Raw genomic sequence first — 13,881 nt, 5'->3', positions numbered from 1 at the left:
TGGTCTCCACCCTCGACAGCGCAACTGCATCTCGGATCATCAGCCTCATCGGTAGTCCTCCTACTGACAGCAAGTATGATGCAATTAAGGCGCGGTTGCTTCAGGTTTTCGGGCTATCAAAGCCGGAGCGTGCTCGCCAGCTCATCACGCTGCTCGGCCTCGGGGACTCCAAACCGTCCGAGCTCATGAGCCACATGCTCACGCTCTTGGATGCTGAACCGGAATGTTTCCTCCATCAACTGCCTGAACAGGTTCAGGCTGCCCTAGCCAGATCCGACATTACAGACTGCGCCAAGCTTGCGGCCGAAGCCGATAAGATTTTCACGGTTACCCAGCAGTGCTGCATGGCCACGAGGCGCCCACCCCCCACAGACGTGGTCCCGGCTTCTCCTACAGCAGGCTGGTGCTCCTACCACACCCGGTTTGGCGCGAAAGCACGATGCTGCCGTCCCCCCTGCAGTTTTTCGCCCCAAAAAAAACAAGGCGGCGCAGGCGGCGTCCCTGGCGACGGATGACCAAGTCTAACGGGCGTTCCGCGGTGGCAATGACCGTCGGTTCTACGGGGAAACTCCTCTATATCGCCGATTCCCTCTCGGGCCGCCATTTTCTTTGTGACACCGGGACGCAGTGTAGCATTCTACCTGCGTCGAAGCTCGACATGCAGACTGGGAACCTCGGTTTTTCCCTCGTAGCATTAATGGCGCAGCTATTCGAACGTTCCGAAAGCGGCGGGTCAAAGTCCGTTTCGGCGGTCAGCGCTTCTTTTGGGAATTCGTCACGGCCGCAGTCTCACAGGCTATCCTAGGGGCAGATTTTCTGTGTACCAACAGCCTACTAGTCGATGTCAGGCACCGCCAGCTGATCAATGCAGCCACCTTCCACTCGATTCCGTGCTTCCACGGTACCTCCGTGGCGTGCTCCATTACCTGTGCTTTTCCCTCCTCCAGATGACTTCACGCGGCTCCTCGGGGAGTTTCCGGAGCCAACACGGCCCACATTCTCCTCTTCGGCGACGAAACATGGTGTTGAACATCACATCACCACTACTGGCTCCCCGGTTTATGCGCGGGCTAGAAGGCTCGAACCCGGCAAGCTCGCAGCTGCAAAGGCGGAGTTCGCCACGATGGAGTGGCTCGGGATCATTAGGCGATCGAAGAGTCCCTGGTCCTCACCTCTCCACATCGTGCCAAAACCAGGCGGTGGCTGGCGGCCATGCGGTGACTACTGACGCCTGAACGACGCCACCACTCCAGATCAGTACCCGATCCCGCATATCCAGGACTTCTCGGCCCACTTGGCGGGAAATTCTATCTTCTCTAAAGTCGACCTCATCCGTGGATATCACCAGGTTCCAGTGCACCCACAAGACGTCCCGAAAACCGCCGTCATCACCCCTTTTGGCCTCCGAGTTCCTGCGGATGCCGTTTGGCTTAAAGAACGCAGCACAGGCGTTCCAGCGTTTAATGGACTCCGTTCTTCAAGACCTGCGTTTCATTTTCGTCTACCTTGACGACATACCCATCGCCAGTGCCAGCATGGAGGAGCACATCTCCCATTTGCATTCCTTCTTTACGCGCCTCAGCCAACACGGTTTAATCATCAATCCGGCCAAGTGCCAGTTCGGCCTGCAACAAATCGACTTCCTGGGACATCGCATAACATTGGACGGCGCCGTCCCTTTGGCGACGAAGGTTGAGGCGGTTACTTCTTTCCCACGGCAGTCAACAGTCAAGGCCTTGCAGGAGTTCCTGGGGATGGTCAACTTCTACCACCGTTTCGTCCCCAAGGCGGCTCAACTCATGCAACCTTTGTTCGGGGCCCTCAAGGGCAAGTCCGGTAAAGATCCAATCAGCTGGACAGCTGAAATGGTCCAGGCATTCGGCGACACCAACGCTTTGGCCAACGCAACCATGCTGGCGCACCCACTTCCAGATGCTATCGCCCTTACCACCGACGCGTCAGACTACACCATCGGTGCAGTGCAATAACAGTGGCTCAATGGCACGTGGCAACCGCTGGCATTTTTCAGCCGTCAATTACGAAAGAATGAAAAAAAGTACAGCACCTTCGATAGGGAGCTACTGGCCCTTTTCCTTGCCATTCGCCATTTCCGGTTTTTATTGGAGGGTGTCGACCACAAACCCCTTACGTTCGCCATGGCCAAGACCGCCGAACCGTGGTCCGCTCATCAACGTCACTTGACGTTCATTTCCGAATTTACCACGGACATTCAACATGTATCTGGTAAGGACAACCTGGTGGCAGATTGCCTCTCCCGTGCGACGGTCCACGCGGTGCACCTGGGAATCGACTACGCCCTCATGGCGGCAGATCAGGCTTCGGACTCGGAGGTCCAATCATATAGAACCGTTCTCTCCAGCTTCCAAGCGTTGATTGGCTATGATAAATTGACCCTTAGTGTTAGGGGGATTAAATAGGTGGGGTTACAGGGATAGGGTGGGATATGTGTTGGGGTTACGGGGATCGGGTGGGATATGTGTCGGTGCAGGCTCGATGGGCCGAAATAGCCTCTATCTGCACTGTGGGGTTTCTGTGATATCATCTTCCAGACCGCAGGTGCCATGCTCCTTTGCGATGTTTCCATGGGAGTTCCTCGACCTATCGTGCCAGTCGCATGGCACCAGAAAGTTTTTGATGCCATACACGTGTTGTCGCACCCGGGGATGAAGACTGTGCAACGGCTTATGTCGGCCAAGTTCGTCTGGAAAGGTATGCACATCGCTGTCCGTGACTGGGCTAATACCTGCATCGTATGCCAGAAGGCCAAAGTCCAGCGTCATGTCAAGGCTCCAGTGGTTGCGTTCACTGTTCCAGAGCGTCGTTTTGACCACGTGCATGTGGACCTCGTGAGGCCGCTTCCGCCTTCTCAGGGTTATACTCATCTCCTCACCATAGTGGACCGCACCACTAGGTGGCCAGAGGCAATTCCTTTGGTTTCCACCACGTCAACAGACGTCGCTAGAGCTTTCATCTCCTGTTGGGTTGCCCGTTTCGGGGTACCAGCGGACATCTCTTCTGACCGCGGGCCACAATTTTCCTCGGATCTTTGGAACGCTGTGGCTCAGGGGCTCGGTACCAAACTTCATCGCACCACCGCTTATCATCCACAGGCAAACGGCCGTTGCGAGCGATTCCACAGATCGCTTAAAGCCTCTCTTCGGGCCAGTCTTCAAGGCGCAGGCTGGGTGGACAGACTCCCATGGGTCCTGTTGGGTCTTCGTACGGCGCCCAAAGACGACCTACAATCGTCTTCGGCTGAACTAGTCTATGGCCAGTCGCTCCGTGTACCAGGAGATTTCCTCCCTTCTCCCACAGAGCCATGGTCCGCCTCCCGGCAACTCGTTCGCCACCAAGAAGCGGCCAGATGCTTTGCTCCGATACTACGTCCAATCACGGTTTGCAGAATTCCTACGTGCCACCGGGACTGAAGAATGTGGAGTATGTCTTCATCCGCCACGACGCTCACCGGGATCCGCTCAAGCCCCCTTACACTGGTCCTTTCCGCGTCATCCAACCAGGAGACAAATCCTTTTCGGTCGACGTCGGAGGGAAGCCGGATCACATCTCGGTGGACCGCTTGAAGCCGGCTCACCTGGACCTGGACCACCCTGTCGTAGTCGCTCAACCACCCAAACGTGGCCGACCGCCCGTTGCCGCCGCACCAGATCAACCAAAGCCGCCTGCCAACTCGACCGAGCTCGCCGCGCCTACTCAGCCGCAACCGACTGCCAACTCGACCACCGGTCGTCCACTTCCTCTACCAGGGTATCGAAGTCGATCGGACAGGCTCATCAGGCCTCCTCCTCGCCTCACCTTTTCTGTTAAAGACAATTCTGGGGGGGCGCATGTGGCGGAGCCACCAAAGGACTCAGAGCGGTTGTACATAATTCCTTTAACAGCAATGTAGTTACTGTCTGTGCCTGTACCTTTAATTACACTGTTTGACTGTACAGTGTCCAGTTACCTTTACAGCACGGTTTCAATGTGATGATGTCATGCCATTAGTCACGTGATGCCCCAATGGCGGGAAGAACTTGATGACGTCAGTCTTCTGACCAGAGGATCAGTCCTCGTGGAGCCCTCAAGGAGAGTAGACCTGTTATTGATGTGTTCTAGTAGTTTCCAGTTTAAACTCGTTTGGTTTCATTAAAGTTCATTATTTTAATTGCCGGAGTCGAACTCAGTCTTTTTGATAGGAACCTCCGTTCCTGCAACACCATTAAAAATTCACTTACTCCTGAAGGAGCAGGGCATCTCTTGACAGCAACTTCCGGATTTCCACATTTATATGCGCAAGTGCGGACGCCGGACGTTGCTGTCCAATTTACTCCATAATAACGGTGAGTGCTGTTATCCTTACCATTATGATCAACGCAAAATTCGGGCCTACATATTCATGTTGAAGTGGGGCGAGAACCCATAACCCTTCTGACTTAGAAGCAGAAATGCAACCAACCGAGCAGAGCTCACTATTTATCCATCATAGAAGGTGGCGATTTCACCCATCAGGCCTGTGCTGACTCTTTGTTAGAGCAATATAAAAACTAATCTGCATACATGGGGTCAACATCCGCATGTACACTAATGATACGTAGTTCTACCTCTCCAACACCTTCCTTGATCCCTCGGCTGCAAGACTGCTTGTCCAATATCCACTTCAACATCAGAAGACCAAAGCCACTGTCTTCAGTACTCACTACAAACTCTGCTTCCTTTTCACCGATTCCTCCCCTTCCCTGGCCACCGTCTTAGGCTCAACCAGACTGTTTTTAATCTTGGCGTCCTGCTTAATCCTGAACTTAGTTTCAAACCCCACATCCTCGCCAACACAAATACTACTTACTTTCACCTCCACAACATTGCCTGCTTCCACCTACCTCTGAAGCTCACATATGCTTTTGTCACCTTCAGACTTAACTACTCTTAACATTATCCTTGCTGGCCTCCCTTCCTCCACCCTCTATAAACTCCAACTTGTGCAAAACTCTGCCACATGTAACCTACCCTGCACCAAGTTCCACAACCCATTATCCCTTTCCTCCGCTCCTCTCTTCCTTTGGGGAGTCAGGAGGTGAGATACTCGCCACAGAATACCTAGCCTCTGACCTGCTCTTGTTGCTCAGGGCCCATAGCCTTTGCTGTATCCAGTGCGCTCAGCCCTTTCTTGATATCACGTGGAGTGAATCGAATTAGCTGAAAACTGGATTCTGTGATGGTGGGGACCTCAGGAATAGGCCGATATGGATCATCCACTCGGCACTTCTGGCTGAAGATGGTTGCAAACGCTTCAGCCTTGTCTTTTGCACTCACGTGCTGGGCTCCACCATCATTGAGGATGGGGATATTCATGGTGCCTCCTCCTCCAATTAGTTGCTTAATGGTCCAGCACCATTCATGACTGGATGTGGCAGGACTGCAGAGCTTTGATCTGATCCACTGATTGCGAGTTCACTTAGCCCTGTCTATAGCATGCTGCTCCTGCTTTTTAGCATGCATGTAATCCTGTGTTGCAGTTTCCCCAGATTGGCACCTCGTTCTTAGGTACTCCTGGTGCTGCTCCTGGCATGCTCTTCTACACTCCTTATTGAACCAGGGTTGGTCCCCTGGCTTGATAGTAATGGTAGAGTGAGGGATATGCCAGGCCATGAGGTTACAGATTTTGGTGGAATACAATTCTGCTGCTGCTGATGGCCCACAGCGCCTCATGGATGCCCAGTTTTGAGCTGCTAGATCTGTTCTGAATCTATCCCATTTAGCATGGTGGTAGTGCCACACAACACGATGGAGGGAGTCCTCAGTGTGAAGACAGGACTTTATTTCCACAATGTCTGGCATAAAAATAAAACAAAAAAGGTGGCTCTACCGTGGCTAACAAGGGAAATTAGGGATAGCATAAGATCCAAGGGGAGGACATATAAATTGGCCAGAAAAAGCAGCAAACCTGAGGACTGGGAGCAGTTTAGGATTCAGCAAAGGAGGACAAAGGGATTAATTAAGAGGGAAATAGAGTATGAGAGTAAGCTTGCAGGGAACATAAAAACTGACTGTAAAAGCTTCTATAGATATGTGAAGAGAAAATGATTGGTGAAGTCAAACGTAGGTCCCTTGCAGTCAGAATCAGGAGAATTTATAATGGGGAACAAAGAAATGGCAGACCAATTAAATACATACTTTGGTTCTGTCTTCACAAAGGAGGACACAAATAACCTCCCAAAGATGTTGGGGAACATAGGGTCTAATGAGAGGGAGGAACTGAATGAAATCAGTGGATGTGGTGTATTTGGACTTTCAGAAGGCTTTCAATAAGGTCCCACATAAGAGATTAGCGTGCAAAGTTAAAGCACATGGGATTGGGGGTAAGGTACTGACTTGGATAGAGAACTGGTTGGCAGACAGGGAGCAAAGAGTTGGAATAAACGGGTCTTTTTCCTAGTGGCAGGCAGTGACTAGTGGGGTACCGCAGGGATCGGTACTAGGACCCCAGTTATTCACTATATATATTAATGATCTAGACGAGGGAACGAGATGTAATATCTCCAAGTTCGCAGACAACACAAAGCTGGGTGGGCGTGTGTGCTGTGAGGAGGATGCAGAGATGCTCCAGTATGATTTGGACAGGTTGGGTGATTGGGCAGAAGCATGGCAGATGCAGTATAATGTGGATAAATGCGAGGTTATCTACTTTGGTGGCAAAAACAGGAAGGCAGATTATCTGAACGGCAATAGATTGGGGAAAAGGGGAAGTGCAATGAGACCTGGGTGTCCTTGTGCACCAGTCGCTGAAGGTAAGCATGCAGCTGCAGCAGGTGGTTAAGGCGGCAAATGGTATGTTGGCCTTCATAGCGAGAGGATTCGAGTACAGGAGCAAGGATGTCTTGCTGCAGTTGTACAGGGCCTTGGTGAGACCACACCTTGAGTATTGTGTGCAGTTTTGGGCGCCTTATCCGAGAAAGGATGTTCTTGCCATGGAGGGAGTGCAGCGAAGAGTCACAAGACTGATACCTGGGATGGCGGGAATGACATATGAAGAGAGATTGGGTCGATTAGGCTTATATTCGCTAGAGTTTAGAAGAATGAGAGGGGATCTCATTGAAACTTATAAAATTCTAACAGGACTAGACAGACTAGATGCAGGAAGGATGTTCCCGATGGCCAGGGAGTCCACAACCAGGGGTCACAGTCTAAGGGTAAGGGGTAAGCCATTTAGGACTGAGATGAGGAGGAATTTCTTCACCCAGAGAATGGTGAACCTGTGGAATTCTCTACCATAGAAGGCAGTTGAGGCCAATTCATTAAATATATTCAAGAAGGCGTTAGATATATTTCTTAAGGCTAAAAGGATCAGGGGATATGGGGAGAAAGCAGGGACAGGGTACTGAATTTAATGAGATCATGGCTGATCATCCAAATGGCGGAGAAGGCTCGAGGGGCCGAATGGCCTACTCCTGCTCCTATCTTCTAGATGTTTCTATATATGACTGTGCGGTGGTCACTGAAAAGAAAAAGACTTGCATTTATACTGCACTTTTCATGACCACTGGACGTCTCAAAGCACTTTACAGCCAATGAAGTCATGGACAGATGCATCTGCGACAGGTAGATTAGTGAGGACGAGGTCAAGTAGGTTGTTCCTTCATGTTGGTTCTTTCACCACCTGTCGCAGGCCCAGACTGGTAGCTATGTCCTTCAGGACTCGGCCAGCTCGGTAAGTATTGGTGCTACCGAGCCACTCTTGGGTGATGGACATTGAAGTCCCCCACCCAGAGTACAAATTTGATGGAGTTTGACCAACATGATTGAGTTTTTGACGAAGTAGCGGAGAGGGTGGATGAGGGTAGTGCGGTTGGCGTGTATATGGACTTTTAAAAGGCATTCGATAAAGTACCACAAAATTGATAACAGTGGATACGAAATTGACTGAAGGACATAAAGCACAGAGTAGTGGTGAACGGTTATTTTTCAGACTGAAAGGAAGTATACAGTGGTGACCCCCCAGGGGTCAGTGTTGGGACCAACGTTCCCTCTAAGCTGCACAGCTCTCTGCCAGTCCTGCACAGCCTGGGACTGACTTCTTCAATGTTAAATTTCACACGTGAATGGGCCACACAACCCCTTAAAGGGGCCGCGCACCCAAAAAAAATTAGGGGGAACTTTGGTTGGGACCACTGCTCTTATTGGTATATTAATGACCTGGACTTGGGTATACAAGGCATAATTTCAAAGCTTGCAGATGACACGAAACTCAAATGTAGTAAACAGTTTGGCGAACCGACCTCTACCTAGCGGAAGCTGAACGCCTACTCTCCGACACCTCCTCCTACCTCCACCTGGACCATGACCCCACTACCAAACATCAAGCCACCGTTTCCAAGACTATCACTGACCTCATCTCCTCTGGAGATTTTCCCCCCACGGCCACCAACCTCAGTTCCCCAACCCCGCTTCCACCTCCTTCCCAAGATCCACAAACAGGACTGTCCTGGTAGACCCATCGTTTCAGCCTGTTCTTCTCCCATGGAACTTATCTCTTCCTATCTTGACTCCATTTTTTCTCCCCTTGTCCAGTCTCTTCCCACCTACATCCGCGACTCTTCCGACGCCCTCCGACACTAACAGTTTCCCAGCCCCAACCGCTTCCTTTTCACCATGGACGTACAATCCCTCTACACCTCCATCCCCCACCAGGATGGCCTGAGGGCGCTCCGCTTCTTCCTTGAACAGAGGCCCAACCAGTCCCCATCCACCACCACCCTTTTCCGCCTGGCTGAACTTCTTCTCACATTGAACAACTTCTCCTTTGACTCCACTCATTTCCTCCAAATCAAAGGTGTTGCTATGGGTACCCGCACGGGTCCTAGCTTTACCTGCCTTTTCGTGGGATATGTGGAACACTCTTTGCTCCAGTCCTACTCGGGTCCCCTCCCTCACCTCTTTTTCCGGTACATTGATGACTGTATCGGTGCCTGCTCTCGCCCTGAACTAGAAAATTTCATTCACTTTGCTTCCAATTTCCACCCTTCCCTCACCTTCACATGATCCATCTCCGACTCTTCCCTTCCCTTCCTTTCCTTGACTTCTCCATCTCTGGGGATAGGTTATTGACTAACATTCACTACAAGCCCACTGACTCCCACAGCTACCTGGACTACACTTCCTCCCACCCCACCTCCTGTAAGGACTCTATTCCATTCTCCCAGTTTCTTCATCTCCGCCGCATCTGCTCCGACGATGCCACCTTCCATACCAGTGCTTCTGACATGTCTTCCTTTTTCCTCAACTGAGGATTCCCTCTACTGTGGTTGACACGGCCCTCAACCGTGTCCGTTCTATCTCCCGTACTTCTGCCCTCACCCCTGCCCCTCCCTCCCGGAACCACGATAGAGTTCCCCTTGTCCTCACCTTTCACCCCACCAGCCTCCACATTCAACGGATCATCCTCCGCAATTTCCGCCACTTCCAGCGTGATCCCACCACCAAACGCATCTTCCCCTCACCTTTCAGCATTCCATAGGGACCGCTCCCTCCGCGACACCCTAGTTCACTCCTCTACCACCCCCAGCACCCCTTCCCCTTCGCCCAGCACCTTCCCGTGCAAGCGCAGGAGATGCAACATATGCCCTTATACATCCCCCCTTCCCACTGTCCAGGGCCACAAACACCCCTTCCAGGTGAAACCGCGATTTACTTGTACGTCTTGCAATTTAGTATACTGTATTCGCTGCTCATGATGTGGTCTCCTCTACATTGGGGAGACCAAACGCAGATTGGATGACCGCTTTGCAGAACATCTCTGTTCAGTCCGTAAGAGGGACCCCGAGCTCCCGGTGGCCTGTCACTTTAATTCACTGCCCCATTCCCACTCAGACCTCACCGTCCCCGGCCTCTTGCATTGTTCCACGGAAGCTCAGCGTAAGCTCGAGGAACAGCACCTCATCTTTCAATTAGGCACTCTACAGCCCTCTGGACTCAACATAGAGTTCAACAATTTCAGATCATAACCTCGGCCCTATTATATATATAAAATATATTTTTTTCTTTTTTTTTTAAATCCACTTTTTGTTTTTTCTTCCCTCCCTTCAGCTGTCCTTCATTCTACCAGCGAAATTCACACCCCATCTAGAGCCATCCTTTGTTCCTTAACCTGCCCCATTTCCACCTCCTCTTGCCTTGAATATCTCTTAATGTCTCTCAATATCTCTTAATCTCTCTTGCTTTCTATCCTATCACTGACATTCCCTTTTGTTCTTTCATCCCCTCCCCCTTTTACCAGCCCCCAACCTTGCTTTCCATTTCCTGCTTTTTTTCCAGTTCTGATGAAAGGTCATCGACCTGAAACATTAACTCTGTTTCTCTCTCCACCGATGCTGCCTAGCCTGCTGAGTTTTTCCAGCGTTTCCTGTTGTTATTTCGGATTTCCAGCATCCGCAGTATTTTGCTATTGTGTAGTAAATAGTGAGGAGGATAGTAACAGACTTCAGGAGGACATAAGCAGACTGATGAAATGGGCAGACACATGGCAGATGAAATTTAACACAGAGAAGTGTGAAGTGATTCATAGGAAGAATGAGGAATCACAGAATCACAGAAACCCCACAGTGCAGATAGAGGCCATTTCGGCCCATCGAGTCTGCACCGACACACATCCCACCCGATTCCCGTAACCCCTACACCAACACATATCCCACCCTATCCCCATAACCCCACGTATTTAATCCCCCTAACACTAAGGGTCAATTTATCATAGCCAATCAACCTAACCCGCACATCTTTTGACTGTGGGAGGAAACCGGAGCACCCGGAGAAAACCCACGCAAACACGGGGAGAATGTACAAACTCCACACAGACAGTCACCCGAGGCTGGATTCGAACCCGGGTCCCTGGCGCTGTGAGGCAACAGTGCTAACCACTATGCCACCGTGCAAGAGGCAATATAAACTAAATGGTACAATTTTAAAGGGGGTGCAGGAACAGAGACCCCTGGGGGTGTACATACACTAGTCTTTGAAGGTAGCAGGACAAGTTGAGTAGGCTGTTAAAAGGACATGCAAGATCATTGGCTTTATAAATAGAGGCATAGCATACAAAAGCAAGGAAGTTATGCTAAACTTTTCTAAAACACTGATTAGGCCCCAACTGGAGTATTGTATCCAATTCTGGGCACCACACGTTAGGAGATGCCAAGACCTTAGAGAGGGTGCAGAAGAGATTTACTGGAATGGTACCCGGGATAAAATACTTCACTTGTGAAAAAACTAGAGAAATTGAGATTGTTCTCCTTACGGCAGAGAAGATCATGGTGTTCAAAATCTTGAAGGGCTTTAATAGAGTTAATAACGATAAACTGGGTCAGAAACCAGGACACAGATTTAAAGGTAATTGGCAAAAGAACCAGAGGCAAAATGAGGGAAAAGAAATTAAGCAGCAAGTTATAATGATCTGTAATGCACTACCTGAAAGGGTGGTGGAAGCAGATTCAATAATAACTTTCAAAAGGGAAATGGATAAATACTGGGCTATGGTGAAAAAGTAGTGAGTAGGACTAATTGGATAGCTCTTTCAAAAAGCCAGCAGACACAATGGGCCGAATGGCCTCCTTCTGTGTCTGGGTCCTATTGTCCGGAATTCCCTCAAACATTTCCAACCATTTACCTTCCCCTTCCTCTTTTTTAAAAAACCTCCTCAAATCTCATCTCTTCAACAAAGCCTCTCATCACTCGACTAACCTCTCCTTTCCTGGTTCAGCATCTGGTTTTCTTACATCTCAGTGAAGCAACTTGGGAATGTTATTTACATTAAGGGCACTTTGCGATTCCGCTCTCCTGTACCATTCCCCGCTTCAAATGTTTATTCACTTTTCCCTGAAAATATGCAATGGTCATTGGCTCAGCTGTTCCCTGTGGCAAAGCATTCCACGCTCCAGGTCAATAAATTTCTCCTCACTCTTAGTAACAATTTTAAATTGCTGATTCACTAGAGGAAATACTCTTTCAAAATTCTCTTAAATCTCCTTAGTCTACTGCAGCAGAAACAGTCCACTATCCAGTTTCCCTACAGCAATGACTACACTTCAAAAGTGCGCCGCTGGCTGTGAACCGCTTTGGGACCTTCAGGAGATCCCAAGAGGCGCTAATATAAATGCAAGTTCCTTCTTTGTTTTATCTCATACTGTTTCTCATTCTTAGTGTCATTTAGTTTCAGCAGTGCAGAAGAGTACAGGACCCAAAAGTCTGCAGCCCACCTGTGTCCCAAAGAACATAGGGTCTTGCCCAAGAGACAGAACCCTCGACTCTTCTGCAAATGGGCCTGTCAACATCACAACATAAGAAATAAGAGTTGGCCATTTGCCCTTCGAGCCTACGTTGCCATTCAGTAATACCATGGCTGATCATCTACCTCAACTTCACCTTCCCACCCTATCCCCATATCCCTGGAGTCCCTTAGTATCCACAGCCCTCTGGGGTGGAAAATTCCAAAGATTCACAACCCTCTGAGTAAAGAAATTCCTCCTCATCTCAGGCCTAAATGGCCGACCCCTTATCCTGAGGCTATGCCCCATCCCCCCCAAAGAGTTCTAGACTCTCCATCCAGGGGAAACAACCTCTCAGCATCTACCCTGTCGATGCCCCTCAGAATCTTACATGTTTCAATAAGATCACCTCTCATTCTTCTAAACTCCAGAGAGTTATAGGCCCAATCTACTCAATCCCTCCTCATAGGTCAATCCCCAGGGATCGGCACAGGAGTGGGCCATTCGGGGCCGGTCAGCTGCCTGGCGCGCGCGCGCGCACACACACACGGTGATCGGTCGGTCTGGGGCCTGTGCGATTCAGCGGCACAGTCACACCGCCACTGTTGTTTGTGAAGTCGTCGTAGCTGTGGCATCGGCGTAGAGGAGGCCGCGCCGGAGCGCACTCGCTCCTGGTGTGAGAGAGACAGACAGCATTTCACAGCCGCCAGCACGGCGAGTATCGCCCCATTTCCGAGCCTACCTGCTCCGGGTTCAGTGCCGTGCTCTCGCTCACAGCTGCTTCGAACTCTGCTCCATTGCCAGATTCCAAACAAATGATTCAAACTCCGCCACTACCAAAGCTGATTGGCTCCCTGTGAATCGAGCACGTGACCACCAACCGGCGGAGTGCGTGACATCATGTAGCGCACCAGCCGAAGCAGGTTCAGTGTCTGCGCAACCGGTTCAATGGGCGAGCTCCGGCATGTAGAATACTAACTTTCTGCTGTGATGTTGTACCTGAGGACTCAATAGACACGGCAGTATTCAGGTCAAGCAGAGTTGGAGGAAGATAATTGAATTAATGTAGGGAAGGAGCAGAGGCAGACCATTCGCCCTTCCAGATGGATCTTATTGGGCCAGAAATTCCAGAACGGGGCTTGCAGCGCGTGCAAGCCCCATATTTGCACTTACCCCGCGCTCCTGCCGATCAGCTTCTGGGACGCCTGAACTTGGAGAAATTGAAAGCACATTCCCGGGCAGCGTATGACGTCACGCCGCCCAGGAGTGCAGCCAGCGCGGACCCAGGAGCGTGCAGTGTAAGTGAGACACGCCCCTTGAGGTCTCAGTTTCACTGGACACGCCCCCAATGTTTCTGTCAAGCTGCTTTGCTTTTTTACATGCAAAGCAGCAGTTTAAATAGGTTTTTGGAAGTTTTTGGTAACTTTTATAAACTTTTTTAAATGTTTACATTATTTTGAGTAATCTGAAGTAGTTTTAAAGAGAATTAAAGCAATTTAAAGACTTTTAAAAGCCCTAAAAGAATTTTTTAAATTCCATTTATTTATTTAGCAATGTCGTCGTCATACGTGTCTTCACACTGTTCCCTTTGGGGAACTGTATGAAGTGGTGG

The 13,881-nt window shown here is 50.1% G+C and overlaps 1 protein-coding gene across 4 annotated transcripts in view; it reads right to left on the bottom strand.

The window, feature by feature from the left end:
- LOC147117208 (shugoshin 1-like) overlaps positions 1-13,544 on the bottom strand; it is a 47,023-nt gene extending 33,479 nt beyond the window's left edge. Inside the window, exon 1 of one of the 4 annotated variants that reach the window (XM_085988001.1) lies at positions 13,443-13,544. The gene's annotated coding sequence lies outside the window, so the exon portion shown is untranslated. The other 3 variants (XM_085988003.1, XM_085988002.1, XM_085988000.1) reach the window with 3 other exon arrangements.
- Between the last annotated feature and the right edge of the window lie 337 nt (positions 13,545-13,881).

The sequence above is a fragment of the Somniosus microcephalus genome, chromosome 5 (assembly GCF_052327205.1).
Source record: "Somniosus microcephalus isolate GS21.2 chromosome 5, FLI_Smic_1.0, whole genome shotgun sequence".
Lineage (NCBI taxonomy): Eukaryota > Metazoa > Chordata > Chondrichthyes > Squaliformes > Somniosidae > Somniosus > Somniosus microcephalus.
The sequence above is the reverse complement of the archived record's forward strand: the minus strand, read 5'-3'. Positions and strand labels throughout refer to the sequence as shown.